This window comes from Muntiacus reevesi, chromosome 8, assembly GCF_963930625.1.
Source record: "Muntiacus reevesi chromosome 8, mMunRee1.1, whole genome shotgun sequence".
NCBI lineage: Eukaryota > Metazoa > Chordata > Mammalia > Artiodactyla > Cervidae > Muntiacus > Muntiacus reevesi.
Window position 1 is genome coordinate 60480199 of NC_089256.1, and position 19777 is coordinate 60499975.

General features: G+C 48.9%; 1 non-coding gene across 1 annotated transcript; it reads right to left on the minus strand.

Annotated features, from left to right (window-relative positions):
• Positions 1-17758: 17758 nt before the first annotated feature.
• On the minus strand, positions 17759-17831 carry TRNAE-UUC (transfer RNA glutamic acid (anticodon UUC)). The gene has a single exon. It is a non-coding gene; the product is annotated as a tRNA-Glu (tRNA).
• Between the last annotated feature and the right edge of the window lie 1946 nt (positions 17832-19777).

The following is a 19777-nucleotide window of genomic DNA, read 5'->3' on the forward strand; positions in this document are numbered from 1 at the left end:
ACTAAGCACCTAACATATATTTGCTTTTCTACGGTACCTTCATCCCCAGCCCAGGCAGGCTCCCCCTCCAGCCTGGACCCTAGACCAGCCACTTCAACGTGGTCTTCCCCACATCTCTGTCCCCTGGACCTGCACTGGGTGGTAAGTGCCAGTGCCTACCACAATTACTCCTGCCATCTTTTCGTCCTCGCTTCCTGGTGGCAGAGCTCTGCAGAAACAAAGCGGACAGGGTTCAGACTCACGCTGCCCAACCTATCGCCCTTGCTCTCTTCTGTCTGCTCCCTTAACCCTGGCAACACTGGATACTTAAAGGCTCTCTTCTACAGCTCAGGAAACTCTACAGGGTCTGGCATGGCACCTGGTACAAAGAGCCAGTGGGTACATTTAGGTATGTTGTTTACAATTCAGAGGAACTCAGCCGAGTGGCCAGCAGTGGTAGGAACCCCTACGCCTCCAGAGGTGCTGTCTGTCTACTCAGGCTGCAGCCCTGAGGCTATGTCTGCCTGGGAAAGGGGAGACGTTTTTCTCTACTTGGCATGAATGTGTTGCTGGTGAAGTCCTCCCTCATGGAACAATTGAATGAATGAAAAATTCCAACCTGCTCTCCAAATCTTAGCTGTAGCAGGGAATGACTACCCACTCCAGTATTTTTCCATGGACAGAGGAACCTGGCAGGTTACAGTCCATGGGGTCACAGAGTCAGACACAACTGAACGACTAACACTTTCACTTTACTATCTCCTTCTGGGTGTCTGATCTGACTCCATGCTCTACTCCACCGTACTTCTGTCTGTCTCCCCCTCCACTTGCTCTGTGCTCTGAACAGAAAGTGCTTTTCCTACTTTTTCAAAATTATCCCCATTGGGAGGACACCCAGGCCTCCCCAATTGTGCTTCCCGGGAGTCTGTTTTTCCCCTTCTCCCCTACTTTCTCTGCTTCTTCTCCCCATCTCCTTTCTTATTCTTTTTATTTATTTCTAATGTTTTTAAATCACGATAAGATACACATAATATTTTCCATTTCTGTGTATATTTCAGTGGCATGAAGCAAATTCGTGTTGTTTTGCAAGCATCACCACCATAGGTCTCCAGAACATTTTTCTTTTTACAAAATTGAAACTTGAACTCTGTAGCCATTAAACAATAACACCTCCTCCCCCACCCCCTGGGCCCCTGGCAACCACTATCCTACTTCCTGTCTCTGAGTCTGACTATTCCAAGTACCTCACATGAGTGGGATCACACTGTATGTGTTCTTTTATGACTGGCTTATTTCACTCAGCATGTTATCTTCAAGGTTCATGCATGTTGTAATATCTGTCAGAACTCCCTTCCTTTTTAAGACTGAATAGTATTCCATTGTGTCTATATACAACATTTTGTCTATCTATTCATCTGTCAGTGGACTCTTGAGATGCTTCCATCTTTTGTCTGCTGTAAATGATGCTGCTATGAACATGGATATCCTTACTTCTCAGCATCCTCTCTATCTTCCCCTTCATTTGTTCATCCTCTCTGACAGGAAACCCACACAGTATTCAGCAGCCACAAAGAGTGGATTTTCTAAGACAATCCCGGTTTCATACCATTTTTTCTATTGTCCCCCAAAGCCACAGAAAAGTCCCAAAAATTCCAGTAAATTTTCTCCTTCTGTGTCTTAAGCCCAGAAGAGACACAGAAGTCTTTTCTAAGATCTTGATTTTTTTAATACAGGAAATTTCATTACTTTTAAAACCCACCCCCCCACCCCCATTCATTAAATAAAAACAAACATCTTTGCAGGTCCCCGCTGTCTCCAGGTAACATCTCCATCCTTCCATTTCCTGCCAAACCTCTCTGAGTGTTGCACACACTTCTTCCACCTCCTCACCCCCCTGCCACGTTCTTAATGCCCTGCAATCTGGCTTGGCTGTACAACTCTGCTGAACCTACCCTTGCCAAGGTCACCAATGACTTCTAAACAAGTTTCAATTGTTCTATTTCTTGATTATTGAATAAATGCTTCATTGTAGAAAAACTGGCAAGTGCAGAGTAGTGCGTAGGAGCAGAAAAAGGATCACCCATATGTAATCATACCCTCTCCAAGTTGACCACTGGGAGCATTTTGGCATTCTTCCTTCCAGTCTTTTTTCCTTATTCCAATGTAGTTTTTTACCACCTCACCTTTCTCCATGCCTTGTGGCACATATTTACGTCTTAAAACTCCTGCCTCCTGCCTGCTTGTCTGGTTTCTGCTCCTATCACTCCATCCATGTCCTGTTTGAGCCACTCTCCCACTGAATCTTGCCAGGATTTACATGGCGGCTGAGTTGATGTTTCCCGAGGGGTGCCAGGACCCTCTCTGAGAGCCAAGGCATATCATTATCAGAAGTCAGAAACAAAGATCAGGTAAAGCCCAAAGTGAGGTGCCTGCACCCCTTCTCTGCCTGGTATACTCCTATCATCCCTCAAATCCTCGTTCAGATGTCACCTCCCCTGTGAGGACTCTCCTGACTCCCCCTGGCAGGCTTGATCACTCTATACTCTGATCTTCCCTATTTCCCCTTAAGGACTGTCTATCCTTCTGTTGCAGAAGTAACCACCTTGACTTACTTTTTTTTTTTCCCATTTATTTTTATTAGTTGGAGGCTAATTACTTTACACCACCTTGCCTTACAATGATCTGTTTACTGACTGTATCCTCTAGACCAGCAGCTCCTTAAGAGCAGGAATCTCCATTATTGATCCTTGTATTTCCTGAATCCAGTGGAAAGCCCACTGGCCGGTTCTTTTTCTTTGGCTGTGCTGTGCAGCTGGAGGAATCTTAGTTTCCCTGATCAGGATTAGAACTCGCACCCCCTGCAGTGAAATGGTGGAGTCTTAACCACTGGACCACCAGGGAAGTCCCCCCACTGGCCAGTTCTGAGGCCCCTAGAGGGGAACTGACTTTCCCAAGGTCATACAGACACACACAGACTGAGGCCACAAAAACCCCAGGCCTGTGGGACCCCTGATGCTGACTTCTTTCTGCAGCACTGTGGTGGAATCCACGATTATGCAGCTTTAAGAGGAAGGGCCGTGGTGTGCTTGCCAGGAAACCCCAGGCTTTCCAACATGAAGGAGCAGTGTGGGACCAGAGCCGCTTTCCTGCCTGAGGCTGAGTGTGTGTGCGTGGGGCAGGAGGGGGTGGTCCTCGCTGCCGTATCACCCAATTTACTAAGAGAAACCTTTCTCCATGACTCACTGAAGCTTCCAGCCTTAGAACTCCATAATCCCCACTCTGGAATTTCAGCCAGGAAGCCCTTCCGTAAACGTAAATCAATCTCTCTCCTCCAACTATTGAGCCAAACAAACAGGAAAGGCCCAGAGCCCTACCTGCTACGCAGGATGCAGAGAGTTCAGAGTAGATTGCACACATGATTGGCAGAAGAGAGAGGAGTTGTAGAAGGAGAGCCACCCAAGCCCAGGCCTGAAGGATGGGTAGGACTTGACGTGGGAAGGAAAGTTTTTAATGAGGGTAGGAAACCAATGTGTAGAGGCAAGCCAGTGTGTGTCCCTGGGAAAGAGTTAATCAGCCCACAGCCTCCTGGGGTCACCCTCCTGTGTCCTACGGATGCTCCCAGGATGGCCCCCGATCATGGCCCCAAACATCCTTCTCTCAAACTGCACTGAGAGAGCAGTTCCAGGAACCCCCATGTAACTGCTACATGGGCCCTGGGGTGATGGAAGGACTGTGGGCCTTGAAGACAGGGCAATACAAGCTTGAAATCCTGCTTCTGTGACCACGAACAAGTCAGGCAAAATCTCTGAGTCTCAGTTTCCTCACCTGTGAGACAAGGATTATAACATCTACCGCAGAAAACTGTTGGAAGGACTACATGCAGTAATCTTGAGCATGCAATAGCTGCTCAATAAGTGGCACGTAGCATCTACCACATTATTATTACTATTTTAATAACTCTCATTTCACACATCAACAGCCCTGGGAAAACAGGCCCATCATCAGAGACGTTCAGTCAGATTTCCTTTCCCACATTTTTATCACTTCTGTTTTTGCCGTGATGAGATGGAATCAGAAGAACTGGGTCCTTGTCCCATTTGGTCATTTCAACTCAGTGTCTCCACCTGTAAAACAGGGCTAGGGAACTCTCACCCCAGAGGCTTGTCGGGAAGATCCATGAGGCTGTGTTCAAGACCCCACCAGCACACCCCAGGGCCCCAGTCAAGGTTCTGGAAGTCCTTGCCCTCCCTACCAGCCTCCCAGAGCCCAGTGTGGGGCCCAGGGCCAGGCTGCGGGTCAAAGTTGCTGGGTGGTGGGCTGGGGTGGGGTGGAGGCCAGGCCCAGAGCTAAATGCATAAATAACCAGCCATCCCGGTCTCGCTTCAAAAGTCCTGGTCTCCAAGCCTTTAATCACGGAGCTGCTCTTCCCTGGCCACCCTCCAGAGACGGCCCGCCTACTTCCCATGCAGAGGAGCGCCAGGAGGGAGCCCTGGGTCTCGGCAGCCTGCCTGCTTTGCATGGCATGTTGCTAATAGATCCCAGGAACCCAGAAGGCTGCCTCACAGCCGACTCACCCGATACCCCCGGCATGGCACCCCATACCCCACCTCAGAGGCTTGGCTCTGGGCTCCCCTTTCTGACCAGGGTTACCCTTCAGCCCTGCCAGGTTGGAAAATTGGTTTGCCAGGATAGCGTCCTCCTCTCCATGGTGACCACCTTGTATGAACTAAAGTGCATAGCATTGAACCCTCACACCCCGCAAGGCCTGAGAGGTCCACGTATCCCCAAGGGACTGTGGAAACCTAATATTAGACAGAGAGCAGTCTCAGAAAATCCAGGACATGTGTTTGCCATGTTGATCACCAGCCCCCCTCCCTATAGACAAACCTCTCTTCAGGCAAGGCAGAGTATTCCTTTGGGACCAGGAGTGAGAAGTATGTTGGGGTTGGGAGTGGGGAGAGGGGATTGCATATGAAATCACATTTGGCAACTTGAGTCATATTTTTAATGCACTAATGGAGTTGGCTTCTTGAAGAAAGGAATCAGTGATTCTTTTTCTATGGGAATGAATTCATATGGGAAAGAGTTCCAATAGAAGGGGCTATTTTTAGATTTGGGTATACTGGATTTGCTTAAAAGGAGGCACACCGGTACACGGTTTGTAACCGTTTCATTTGAGGCATCCCTCCCTGCATATCCCTGCTGTTGGATTCACCTGCCAGCTCTGTCATTTGCACCCCCACACCCCACAGAGACAAGGCGCAGAGTGGCCTGGTGGAGAGAAGGCCCTGGACATTGGCACCACCTGGACCTGGGATTGAACCTCTGCTCTATTTCTTCCCAGCCATGGAAGAACTTTACACACCTTATGGGCTGATTTGCTGCTGATCTGGGACAGATGGGAAGGCAATATTCTTCCCCGATAGATCAGGTGGGAGGATTAAATCAGGTCATGTTCATAAGTCACTGAGCATTTGCCGGAACACAGGACAGACAAGGCCAGGATAGCCCCTCCCCGCCCCCAGCACTGTGCCTTCAGAAATTCCTAAAAAATAACATCTGCCAACTTAGGCAGCACATCTGCCTGCCCCTGCCAACCTGAGCACATTGTGCTTCTGTAAATCATCTTCCCCAGATGAGCCCCCCCTTCTGAGTTCTGAGCTCCAGCAGACAATGAAGCAAGATTAGAGCAGACCAAGGCACCTTCACAAGGACCCCCGCTGATCCCTGCCTCCCAGCACCCAGGTGTAGCCAGACCACAGCACTCTCAGAAGTCACAGAATCCTAGAATCCTAGGGCTAGGTGGGTCCTTAGAAGCCTTGGGCCTCTAGTTCCCTGTGGTATGTATGGGAAAACTGAGGCTGGGCGCTGCCTCACTTCCTTGTGATCTAAAAGCTGGTAAGGGGCAGAAACAGCACAAGAACTGGACTCTTAGGAGAAGCAGACCACCCTCTCTCCCCTACTTGCCCCGGAGGGTACAGGTCTGGCCACCCTGAAAGCCTACATTCCACCTGGGCAAAGACTGTGTCCCTCATCTGTCCACACCCAGAGCTCTAAGTAAGTGGTGTTGGCGGATAGCTGACAAAAGGTTTAGGAAATGTGCTGGAAGCCTCCTGGTTTTCTGTCTTTGGGAGGCCCTGTGGTGTTGTTGAGAAAGAATGTGACCCTGAAGCCCAGGCTACTGTAAATGCAGCAACTCACATGTACAAGGTAACCAGCACGGTGCTGGGCTCACAGCAAATGCTAGAAAATGGAGGCCATGATCTGGAATATTAGTCCTGATTCTGCTGCTGCGTGACCTTGGGTAAGTCAACAAACCTCTCAGAACCTCAGTTTTCTGGAGAATCGGAGCAATAACATGTCCCTAGTTGATCTGCCAGGTGCTTCCCTGATTGCTCAGTGGTAAAGAATCCACCTGCCAAGCAGGAGACTCAGGTTTGATCCCTGGGTTGAAAAGATCCCCACGAGAAGGAAATAGCAACCCACTCCAGGATTCTTGCCTGAAAAATCCCATGGACAGAGGAGCCAGGTGGATTACTGCAGCCCACCAGGCTCCTCTGTCCGTGGGATTCTCCAGGCAAGAATCCTGGAGTGGATTTCATTCCCTTCTCCAGGGGATCTCCCCAACCCAGGAATGGAACCCAGGTCTCCTGCATTGGCAGGTAGATTCTTTACTGTCTGAGCTATCAGGGAAGCCTCACTGCAGTCCTTGGGCTGCAAAAGAGTCGGCCATGACTTAGCAACTAAACAACAACAGTTGACCTGCCAGGGACTCAGTTCTCCCAGGGACATCACAGGCCTTCACAGAGGAGGTAACACTTACGAGATGAAGTGAGCTTCTCACAAATTCAAGGATGAGGTGGGAATTCCAGGTTGAGGGAGCCACAAAACAACAGTGATTCAATGAGGAAACTATGGGATGGAGAAAGAGGGCCCTTTTTGTGGCCACTAACACTGAAGGCCTAAAGCTCCTGTGTGCATACAACCAGCCCTCACTCCCCTACCGTCTCCTAAAGGACTGGGAGGCCTCTGAGGAGACCCAACATTTACAGCCCTAGTGGCATTTACTTTATTCCTACAGATGAAGGTCAATTGCCTCAAAGTCACAAAGGTTGAGAGAAGCTGGGTTAAGCCCCACTGTGTCCGGTGCCTGGCATGTCTGACTTACAGGCCCAGGCTTCCAGGGGGCTGTGCCTCAGATGGGAATCTTCAGGCTCCACAACCCCCTGCAGGGCCCACTGTCCCTCAGCCCTGACTTGGTGGAGACCTGAGCCTTCCTAGTCCCAGGCCCTGCAGCAGAGGGCAGAGGGAAGGCCCTAATTCCTTCAGGCTTCAGGGAACTCAGATCCGATCCTGACAGACTCAACACCCAAATGTAGGTTGTTTCTTTCTGCTCCATCCTCCATGGAGAGAGAGGTCAGAACAGAAAGAAGCTGGTATACTTTTATATATATAGATATATACATACATATATATATATAGATATATACATACATATATATATAAGTCTTAGTCTTAGTTGTGGCGTGTGGGAATGTGGTATCTAGTTCCCTGACAAGGGACCAAACCCCAGCGCCCTGCATTGGGAGTACAGAGTTTTAGCCACTGGACCACCAGGGAAGTTCCAAGCCTAGTACATTCTTGCAGGCCCAATATGGCAGAATGGGAATGAAGGGGCAGACTGCGATGTGGGCCTCTGAGGCATCCGGGGTGGGGTGTGTTACAAGATGAGCAGCTGGCCCTGGGCTGTGGGTGCTGACAGAGCAAAGAGAAGCTGCCCTTCCCCTTGGGTTTGGGCAGATGAGTGAGTGAGTGACAGCAGCAGGTCCAAGCCGAGTGGCCTGATGGGGCTCTCAGGCCTCTTTAGCTACCACGGAGGCCCCGGAAATACCAGGGCTGGGAGGGGCCACAGGGGGACAGAGGCCTAACCTCCTATCTCTTAGGTGTCCACTAGACCATCCCCCAGTCCCCGGCCACACTGGCTGCCTCTCCTGGGCACCCTTTTGTGCCATCAGACCCCTTTCTCTCCCCAGTCAGGGTCCTACCAGGCTCCAACACCACACTCAGAAAGACCTTGTATGTTTTTCAAATTAATGCAATTAAGAGCATTAAAGTTTGCAAACGATAGAGTTTTTCATTTTCCTTTTATTTGATTAGAGAAATTCCCACCGCACAGTTCCTCCAAATGAAACCCAGACCCGAGGCCCATTGTTCCGGGGGCTTCCATGAGAATGTGTTACCTTTCAATCTCACACACTAATGTGTTTAGCGTTACAGTCCCCCCCGGGCGGCTGCAGGAAGGATCTGGAGCCTTGATTAAAGCGGCCTTTGCCGGGCAGGAATGTGGGCTCCTCCGCCCGGGAGTCACAGAGGGGCTGGGTGTTCGCTCACAGAGCCTCTGCTCACAAGGCAGGCCGGACGGCCAGGGACTGGGCTCGCGGGCACTTGTGCCTGGCTGTAATTAGGCATTTTTCCCTCTGTCTTGCCTTTCCTCTCAGACCCCCTGCACCTCTAGCCACAACAACTCACATGTGACAACACACACATACACAGCCCTGTGTCTCCTCTCCTCTCTCCCATCTTCAGTCCCCTGGCTGCTGCTGTCCTTGGTCAGCTCCATTCAGAGGCAGCACTCAGATCACAGTGATCACACTGCTTCTCCCTCGGTCAGGCCCCAAGCTCCAAGGTGAAGAGCAGAATTAGAGCCAAACGGGAAAAATTGATTAGAGGAATATGTAAGGAAGGCCTGGGAGAGGGAGGAGGGAGGGTCATAACCCCTGTTAAAAAATTCGACGAGTGCCAAATTTAAACAGGATGTTAAGTCTACACCCCTCCTACCCCAAATCACCAAAGGCTCAGTGCTGGGAGGCCCAGGTTCCTTCCTCTTCCAACTGGGGTTGCTTGGTCCCTCCCGGCCCCAGAACAGCCTTTCTAGGCTGTCTGTGTTCTGCCAGTGCCCTGGGTCAGGAAGCCCTGGGGCTTCTCTGTCCCAGTCGCTTGTATCCCACAAAATTTCAACAGCACAAGCCAGGGGCCTAGGAGATTGCCAGGACCTGGCCCCAAATCGGCAAAACCAAGAAGCCATCAAGCTTGTGAGCTAGAATCCAAACTAAAAATAAGCCAGTCGGCTCTCAGAGGCCCGGCTCCTGCTGCTCCTGGGTCCCAAGGAGCTGGGGAAGGGCTTGGGAGAGAAACACGATCCATCTTCACCCCCATTCCAAAGCTGCATTCCCAGATGCCTCAGAGTCATTCCACAAACCTCCATGGAGGCCCAGCCTCACAGAACAGAGCAGGCTCTGAGGGTTGGGGTCAGAGAGGAGCACTCCTCCTCCCCCAGAGTAGTTAAAGAAATCAGGGTTGGGGGGGCGGGGGTTGTTAAACACCTATGGCTGTGCTGGTGACCACACGCTCCACGCGAGATGAGTCCCCCCAGACCCCATCAGGGACCAACCCACACTTGCAGATAGAAAACCAACCACCCCAGCCCCGGGACCCTGTAGAGCTAAGAGCTCAGGCCTCACCAGACTGAGCCTTTGCTTGCATCTCTCTTCCAGGCCTCTGCAGAGCTCCACACCTGGTAGTCCCTTTGTGCAAATCCCGGGCCATTTAGACGTGCTTTCTAAGAAGGCTGCTCTGTGCTGAGTGGAGGCAAGGAGGCTGATGCCTACTGGGGGCAAGGGAAGATGGAGGTTGAATTAAAGCTATGGGTGTGGGGTAGGGCGGGGAGAGGGGGGTGCGGGGGAACTGGAGGGATGACTCAGCTAGTTCAGAACCGGGTCCCCTGCCTCCCCCCTGGGCCGCTGCCTCATTTATTCTACTCAGTCCCAAGGGAGGAAAATCCCCCCACCTGGGCTGGAAAAGCTGGGGGACTGATTTGCAAGGCTAAGTGAGGGGAGTTCACTGTCCTTTTGTTCATGCAGACACTCACTCAGGCAATACTTGGCCGATGAGATAAATCCACCTACACCTTTAAACTGTACCTCCCCACGCAGGGCCCAGAAGGTCTAACCCTTGGATGGGTACCAGGGTTCTGCCACAAACATCTGCCCGGGCCAACAGGCCCCAGGGAGCAGATACATAACGAGAGCTGCATTTGGATGAAGGAGGAGGTGGAGAAGGCAATGTGAGGGAATCAGGATTGCAGTGGAAACTGCTCAGGAATTTGGCTTCATGTCTAAGTTGATTCTTCCTAGACAATCACCTTAATGTGGGTATCTCTTAGTTACCCATGCTGCGGGGAAGGATAGGGAGGGAGTGGAAGATACCAAAGGTGAATAATCCAGAGACTATTTCTGATTATTCTTGTTGGACTTTGCCAGTTGGCTTTTTTTCCCCCTGCTCAGAAACTTGCTTCCCTAAGCAGGATTTTCTTTGACTATTTTTCAAATTTTCCTCATGATTTCCAACCACGAACAATCCTTTCCCAAGATGACCGGGCTTGGTTTTATCCTGAGCGCCATTCAAACCACAAAGACAGAAAGAAGGAGGTAGGGATGGGGATTAACTGAGATGGTACTGGGGCAAGGCTTCCTTATTGAGGGGTCAAAATTTGCTATGGACAAACCCCCAGGTGAGGAAATTGCCAAAGGAGATTCCAGGCTGTGGGACCATTGCCTCTCACCCCATCAGTGACCCTCCTCCACGGTAAGACCCTGAAAGGACATGGCCACAGAACATGCTAAGGCCTTAGCTGGTACGAAGAGGAGAGGACTCAAATCATATGGGATTGAGGCGAGGGGTAGTGGCCCTGGTGAAAGCCCGCCTCCCAAGGAAGGTGGGGAGCAGAAGCCAGCTTACAATTTCCAAGGAGTTATGGAAACCTCAGTCTAATCTAAACCAGCACCCACATTCCTGTAGCACTGCCAGCCAAAGCCTCAGAACCATACCGAACCACTCAGGAGCTGTGCCCACATCATGGGGTCCAGGGTGGCACCAGCAGAGGGTGAGGACAGGCCAGCTTCTCTGTTTTGGGCACACAGCTTCCCCCTCCTCATTTAACTCAGTCTAAAAGGCACCGCAGCAAGGATTCTTCTCTGAGTTTAAATTTTCATGGAAATGAATCAATTTATCTCAGAACACGAGGAGGTGGAGGCAGAGGGATGGGTGATGAATTCCCTTTCCTTAATGCAGATGGACTAAATCCCCTTTGCTTCTTACTGTTAAAAAAAAAAAAAGACATCCAAAAGCTACTGCCTTTCACACTGTTGGATGCCAGCTGATAACTCGGAAAGCTGCTGATAAATCCTGAGTCTAGGTTGTTCTCAGCTCCTCTGCCTGACCCCAGGAGAGCTGCCTCAGTCACCCGTTGTGTTTACAGAGGGGCTCAGGAAGGCCCAAAACAGGGCTGGAGGGCTGTCTGACTTCCAGGAATGTGATTGCCTTCAACTGGAGGCCCGGAACTCTTTGAGCCAAAAGCTCATGTCCTCACAAATGCTTTCACAAGTATCATCTGACTAGCTTGTGGCTAAAGTTGCAGACCAGGCCTGATATGGTCAACACTGGCCCACGGATGTGTCAGCCATGCACTCTGCCTGCAAACCCTAGCCTTGTGTTCAGCAAGAACCTGAATGTTGACTGCCTGAGCGCTTACTCTGGGCCAGGATTTTGCCTGCACTCCCTCACAAGCACTCCTGAGAGGAGGTATCAGCCTTAGGCCCATTTTTCAGATTGTAGAACTGTGGCTCCAAGAGTTAAAGTAACCTCTTTTAGGTTGGTGGTGTAGTTGCTAAGTCCTGTCCGATTCTTGTGACCCCACGGACTGCAGCCTGCCAGACTTCTCTGACCATGGGATTCTCCAGGTCAGACTGGAGTGGGTTGCCATTTCCTTCTCCATTTTTTAAGTTATACAGCCAATAAGTGACAGAACCAGGTTTTGAATTCACATACCTAATTTCTGAGCCTGAGCTCTTCATTTCTAAGTTAGGCAAAGCCTGATTTGGGTTCATCTTTCAGGATTTGAAATAGCTCAACTAGCATTCCATCACACCCACTAGCTGAGCTATTTCAAATCCTGAAAGATGATGCTGTGAAAGTGCTGCACTCAATATGCCAGCAAAGTTGGAAAACTCAGCAGTGGCCACAGGACTGGAAAAGATCAGTTTTCATTCCAATCCCTAAGAAAGGCAATCCCAAAGAATGCTCAAACTACTGCACAATTGCACTCATCTCACACGCTAGTCAGGTAATGCTCAAAATTCCCCAAGCCAGGCTTCAGCAATACATGAACCGAGAACTTCCAGATGTTCAAGCGGGTTTTAGAAAAGGCAGAGGAACCAGAGATCAAATTGCCAATATCCCCTGGATCACCAAAAAAGCAAGAGAGTTCCAGAAAAACATCTATTTCTGCTTTATTGACTACGCCAAAGCCTTCGACTGTGTGGATCACAATAAACTGTGGAAAATTTTGAAGGAAATGGAAATACCAGACCACCTGACCTGCCTCTTGAGAAACCTGTATGCAGGTCAGGAAGCAACAGTTAGAATTGGACATGGAACAACAAACTGGTTCCAAATAGAAAAAGGAGTATGTCAAGGCTGTATATTGTCACCCTGATTATTTAACTCATATGCAGAGAACATCATGAGAAACGCTGGGCTGGAAGAAGCACAAGCTGGAATCAAGATTGCCAGGAGAAATAGCAAAAACCTCAGATATGCAGATGACACCACCCTTATGGCAGAAAGTGAAGAAGAACTGAAAAGCCTCTTGATGAAAGTGGAAGAGGAGAGTGAAAAAGTTGGCTTAAAGCTTAACATTCAGAAAACTAAGATCATGGCATCTGGTCCCATCACCTCATGGGAAATAGATGAGACAGTGGAAACAGTGTCAGACTTTATTTTTTGGGGCTCCAAAATCACTGCAGATGGTGACTGCAGCCATGAAATTAAAAGACGCTTACCCCTTGGAAGGAAAGTTATGACCAACCTAGATAGCATATTAAAAAGCAGAGACATTACTTTGCCAACAAAAGTCCGTCTGGTCAAGGCTATGGTTTTTCCAGTGGTCATGTATGGATGTGAGAGTTGGACTGTGAAGAAAGCTGAGTGCTGAAAAATTGATGCTTTGAACTATGGTGTTGGAGAAGACTCTTGAGAGTCCCTTGGACTGCAAGGAGATCCAACCAGTCCATCCTGAAGGAGATAAGTCTTGGGTGTTCATTGGAAGGACTGATGCTGAAGCTGAAACTCCAATACTTTGGCTACCTCATGTGAAGAGTTGACTCGTTGGAAAAGACCCTGATGCTGGGAGGGATTGGGGGCAGGAGGAGAAGGGGACGACGGAGGATGAGATGGCTGGATGGTATCACCAACTCGATGGGCATGAGTTTGAGTAAACTCTGGGAGTTTGTGATGGACAGGGAGGCCTGGCGTGCTGTGATTCATGGGGTCGCAAAGAGTCGGACACAACTGAGTGACTGAACTGAACTGATTTGGGTTCTGGTGCGACTCACCAGGCTTTCCTGCTCCACTCCTTATATGGACATTATAGTTCAGTCTCATAAATGAACCTTATTTTTTCTGTCTCCTCTACTTGGCATGTCCCTCGCACTGACCCCCAACCTATGACCTTCCACACTGACTCAGTGTATCATAAAAACTCCCCTCTTCTGGATCCCCTTGGCACTTGTTTTCCTTAGTGGTTCTCCAAGTGTATCTCCAGACCAGCAGTGTCAGCATCTGATCCCACCTCATAACCTGCTAAATCAGAAATTCCGGGCACGGGGCCCAGCATTCTGTTTTAACAAGCCCTCCAGGTGATTCTGCTGCACACTCAAGTTTGATAACCATTGGGCGGCCTCTTGCTTCTTCAGACCCCATCAGTCTTGGCGATGATTAAGGGAAAGGTTAGCTTTTGTTGTGATTGTTGACACCTGAGCCACCTCATCAGGTTTATTATAAAGGAATCCTGAGCTGCTAATAATGAACTGCGGGAAGCTCTTTTTGGCCTTCACTGTTGCTTTCCACTCCACAACTTGGCATCCTGTTCCAGACCAGCCCACAGAAGTAACCCTTGCCACTTGGGCTTTATCACCCCTATCTTCAGAACCAGCTTCAACACCCTCAGTGACTGCCTCCTCATCTCAGGCGAGAGCAGAGCTGTAGGCTGCTCATGAAAATCACCTGGGGCCATCAATGTGTCAGCCTTGAAGAATCTCTCCAGGTTTTGTTGAATGGCTACTTGGCTCCCTCCTGGCTTCTTCTTTGATGTATCTCACCACAGCTCACAGACCAGCACTTGTTTAGGGGGCTAACCTCCCAAACCCATTTGTCCTGGAAATAAAAGTCCATTTTCACTGATGAAATCTCCATCTCTGATTAGTAAGATCAATATTATTTATTTCCCCCTTTAAATCTGTCAGTTTTTGCTTCATGTGTTTGAAGCACTGTTATATGTTGCATACATGGTTATGAGCATTTTCCCTTCCTGATGAATCAACCCTTCTACCATTGTAAAATGTCCCCCTTTATCTCTGGTAATACCATTTGTCTTGAAGTCTTGTTTTATCTGGTGAGATAGTCTCTCCAGCTTTTGAATGTTTATAATTTTTCATCCATTATTTAAAACTTATCTGTGACTTAAAAATACTTCTCTTGCACACTGCAAATAGTTAGGTCTTTTTCACAAAAAATCTATTCTGACAATCTCTGCCTTTTAATTGCAATGTTTAGCTCATTAACATTTAATGTAATTATTGGTATGGTTGACTTTAGTTTCATTTGCCCCCTCTGTTTTCTATTTCTTTGTTCCTCCTTCCCTGCCTTCTTTTGGATTTTTAGAATTCCATATAAATATATCTGTTGGATTTGTAGCTATACTTCTTTGCATTAATTTTTTAATGATTGCCCCAGGGATTATAACATACATCCTTAACTTTTCACAGTCCACTTAGAGTTACTATTTCAAGTAAAACGTAGAAACCTCGCAACCACAGAGGTTTATTACCTCCTACCCCCATTCCTTATGCTACAGTTATCATATGTATTTCATCTACATATATTATAAAACCCACAAGACAATGTTATAATTTTGCTTCAAACAGTCATGTGAATTTTAAAGCAATTAAGAGGGCCTATTGCCAAAGGGAACCCCCAAATTAAGGGAAGCCTTTTTTAGGAAGCTGATTCAGCTCACTGTTATAAAAGGCAACCTGGATCTTTCAACCTGGATTCCTTCATTCTCTTCTAGCTAAAGGTGAATTCTGGGTCCACAGGGCAGAAACTTTTTTTTTTCTTTTTAACTTTTCACTTTATATTGGAGTATAGATGATTAACAATGTTGTGATAGTTTCAGGTGGACAGCAAAAAGACAACAGATTCATTCTTTAAGAGCCTTCACTGAGTCTCCTGAGATTCAATCATCAGACCCAAGTCCTTTACACAGTTTCCATGGGGTTCTTGGCATTCAGACATGAAAAGCCAGAATTCCCAGAGTGGATACGGAGATTAAGTCTCACCAGTGTCCTGCTTTCCTCTCCCTGTCTTATAAGAGGCACTTTCTCTCATGTTATTACTAGTTGTATTTTTTTTTCTTCACCTCTCCTTCTAGGTTATAAATCCTGAAGGTAAAAGATCTGGTCTTATGCATAGTAGGTACTCAGACAACCTTGCTGAATAAGCAAATAAAACCCAAATGCATTTCCTGACAGCTCTGGAGACAGTTGGGCACAGTAGGGAAAGTGAGCCAGGAAGAAAAGGAGGTCCATGTGTGTCTGCCCCTGGAACGGTGGGAAATCATTTCCAGGGGCAGGGGGTATAGCCAAAAACATCACTGTGGATTGATGAGGGGATCACAGAGAGCCTGAGGTTGACTCTGATGAAATGTAAACGTGGGAGTTGAGAATGTGAAGGCTGCAAAGTGGAACGGGGGAAGCTACCAGGCCAGGGTGTGTGGGTGGGACCAGGATTTTTAGCACGCTCACGTGTACCTGGAGGAAGTGTGTGCTGGGCCACCCAGAGCTGCTGACACTGCAGCCTGGAGGGCTGGAGCTTTTTAGAGAAACCATTAGTCTAGTGACAAGGAGAAGAATGAAAAAGCCGCCAGGGCCGAGGTAAGCACAGAGCTGGTCCTCAAGGCTGCAGGCCACACCATCAGGGAGGCAAATGGAGATCATTCATCTGAGTATTTCCAGGAGACACTGGTGGGTCAGGGTTCAAAAGGGTAGAAATGAAGCTGGTCGGAAATGCTCTGTCCTGTTAAGGGGCCTGAGAGTGTGGTTTAACAGAAGCCTCAGGAGGAAGAAGGGTGTCCTGGCAGGACAGGGTGTCCCAGGGGTCAGGATAAAGGAGGAGCCATGGCTGGAAAGAGGTGAAACTGGGAGTGCCTCTGAGTCATGCCCTTAGTCTGCGCCAGGCTAAGTGAATAACATGAGACCTGCAATACCTAATTTCATATGAAATGTGATAATCGAGTAATGGGGCAGATTTTTGCATGTGGCTTGTAGAAAAGCTGAGGAGGAGGAGAGATGGAGCAGGGACAAGCCGCAGCACGTTTCAGCCCATACATAAGAGTCAGTTAGCCAGTCTGCCAGGCGCTGCCAGCTGGAGTGAATGAAATGCCTGTTGTTTCAGGGCAGGGGGAAAATGAGTGACCGTTATTTAGGTTAAGGAATTTATATCCAACATGGTGTGAGGTTAAACAAATTGGTGAGTGAGACTTGACCTGTTATAATAACCTTAAGTGTTTGGGGCCTACCCCAAGAGGAAGGAGAGGGCAAGAATGCTCATGAGAACCTACTATGTGCACAGCCCCGTGGCAAGCTGGCTGCCACTAGAACTCCCTGAAAGCCTTGGGGCCTCATGAGACTTTTAGGTTGCTGGAATTTTCCTATTTTACGGCACAGAATGGCTGACTCTTCAATACATTCAACTTCCTTCCAACACCAAGTGATGAGCATGATTACAAAAAGACAGTGTGAGGCTTTCCATTAGGTTTCTAGGGATTCAGTCCAAGGACAGTGTGAGCCCCAACACCAGACCCTCCCCTCAAAAGGAAATGGCTGAGTATTGAAAATGCAGTGCTATTTCCAGTCCAGGATAGCTGGAGCTTCCCTCGCGTGTATCCAAGAGGACGACCACTTCTAGTTGATTAAGGGTCGGGACAAACTGGATCCTAGAAGAAGTCAAAGAAGATTCAGTAACTCCTGAAGGCCTTCTCCAGAGGGGAATCGAAGGCCACTGCCCCACACTTTCCTCTCCCATGATTATCTCCCAGCCCATCAACACAATGAGTCTGTTCTTGACTGGATCACTATCCAATTCTGTACGGTGACCCTGCTTTTCTGCCAATCTGGGAGACAGCATGGCTTCTCCCACGTCTTTATAAATAGGGTTGCTCACCCCTGTAGGGTGAATTCTGAACTTGGCAAGGTTCCCAGGGCAGGTTCAATCAGTCAGGATGTCCCTTTCTGGGCTCTACAATGTGAGTGGCTCGGCCTGGACACTGGGAGTTTAGGCAGGTCCATCACCACTGAAGTTTGTAAGTGGGGACTTTAAAAGAAAGAAATTACTGAATTTCTGGTAAATAGCCAAATCACAGAAAGAGTTGACTACAACCTTATGCTTACAACTAAAGTAAGCATTTTGCCTAATTACAGGTGTAAGGCATGGTTGTCTTTCTGGTTCTAGCGGCCCATCCCTGCTCCTCCAGGCAGAGGTAGGTGAGCCTTACACTGCCCCTGGACTTCAGTCATCTCTCTTTGTTGTCAGTTTCTGTCTTCTTCATCTGCCTGTGTCACCAGTTGCCTGAAGACCCCATTTCTATTTTCTTTTTCTTTTCTTAGTTCCTGACCAGGGATTGAACCTGGGCCCACGGCAGTGAAAGCGCCGAGTCCTGACCACTGGACTGCCAGGGAATTCCCATCATATCTATTTTCTTAATACCTGGTGATTATATTGCAATGCTTGGCTGCAGGATTGGCACAGCATTCATGAGAGCTTTTCTGCTGCCAATTCTCAGCGTGCTTCTCACCACTGCCCCCACCCCCCCACCATCTCTCATCACATCACCCTTTGCTGGCTGGTACTTCTGCTCCCTTTGGTCACTATGCTGGCTGGCTTTACTCCCCTGAGCTCCAGCAGCCAGCATCTCCCAGTGTCCACTGTCAAGGTTCCAGGTAAAGTCAGCCCTCTTCAGGCCCAGGCTGCCTTACTGCCCTCGCCTGTGCCAACTCTGACAGCCGGGACATCACTGCCCAAAACCTCTTTGTAATGGAGCCCTTTGGCCAAGCTTGGTGGTCAAGGGTGACTGTTGGCATGTTGACACCTGAATACTTATTTGGACACATGCAGACTTATTTTTTGTTGTCATTACACACTGGTCCTGCAGTCACAGTTGTATACCTCAGTTGCTTTCTGATTTGTCTGTTGGGAAAAAAAAAAATTCCTTCAGCATTATTACAATGACGGTCATAATCATTCTTGTAAGTACCATCATTAGCACTTTAACAGTTAACCAAATATTAATATATTCTGTTTACTAATTAGAATGATTAATAAATGATTCATTACAAAAATAGTATCATCAGTCTGGGCCCTCAGCTCGACTCCCTGAGGGTTTTGCCCAGTTTTTACAAGTGGCACCTGTTAACAACTGGTCCCACATGCAAATCTGACCCCTGAAGTGGCTAGGGCCTTGTGTTTCTTGTCTGGCAATGAACGTTCACACTGTGGCCAGTGCCCACTGCTTCCCGTGCCTCCTCCCTTTGGTTCTCCTGATGTCACATGCCCATCACAAGCTTCTTCATAGGCATGTCACACCAGTGCAGGTCAGAGAGTGACCCCTGAAGAACAAATGGGGGAAAGTGGGCTCTCTAGGGGGGCTCCCACATCAGCAGATCTACCGAACCGTGCCTGAATGCAGGGCGCTGGCTCTGCTGCTCACCTCCCCTCTGAAAGGTACTCAGGGTAGATCCCCCATTTTACAAACACGGAAACTGAGGCCTACAGAGCCTCCAGCCGCACAGGTTGATAGCACCAGAGGGAAACCTGGGTCTTCGTTCCCTCCTGCCAGAGGTTTTCTGTGCTTTGTTTTTCTCAAATGGAAGGGTGAAACACACTCTTTCTCTCTCTCACTCTTCTTTCCCTCTTTTTTTTCCTCTTTGTCTCTGGTGTTTCTGGGGAGATGCATGGCTGGATCCCGATTGCTGTGAGGAGTGGGAGAGGCAAAACTCACCCCAGCTAAGCGGTTTGGGGCACCGAGACAGGAACTCCCTTCGCTTTCCAGAGGCTGCTAATGGGAGTGGGGTGGAGCTTAGCTGGAAGAGCGGATGGAATCACTTGCAAAACCCTAATAAATCTGCGGGCCCAGCTGTTCCTCATCTGATGATCCTGAAGGGAAAGTGTGAAATAGTAGAGATGCTGATGGGCCTGGGGGGGGGGCCCTTCAAAGGCAACCCGTTTTCCCAAAGACCCCAGAGCAGGGGTGGGAAGTATCCGGAAACGTCTGAAGGGTGTTTGTGAGAGTTGGGAGGCCTGGGCCCCCAGAGGCCAGATGCACACATGGAGCGTGCCTGGGAATGCCCCAGTCCTGGGGCCTCTGGAAAGTGGGCCACTCACTCTGTCCCAGAGCACAGGAGCTTTGCTGGCAGTTAGGCAGCCCTGGGTTTGAATCTCAGCTCCACAGTCTGGGGGCTGTGTGGGCCTGAGTGAGATATTTAACCTCTCTGAACTTTGTTTCTGTCACCTGTAAAATGAGGATAATAATCCTCCCTTCAGGCTTTGGGGGGGGGGGGGTGCAGTAAATGTGCTAATGTATGTAAAGCTCCTGGCAAGTGATAGGTGCTCCTTCTCTTTCCTTCTT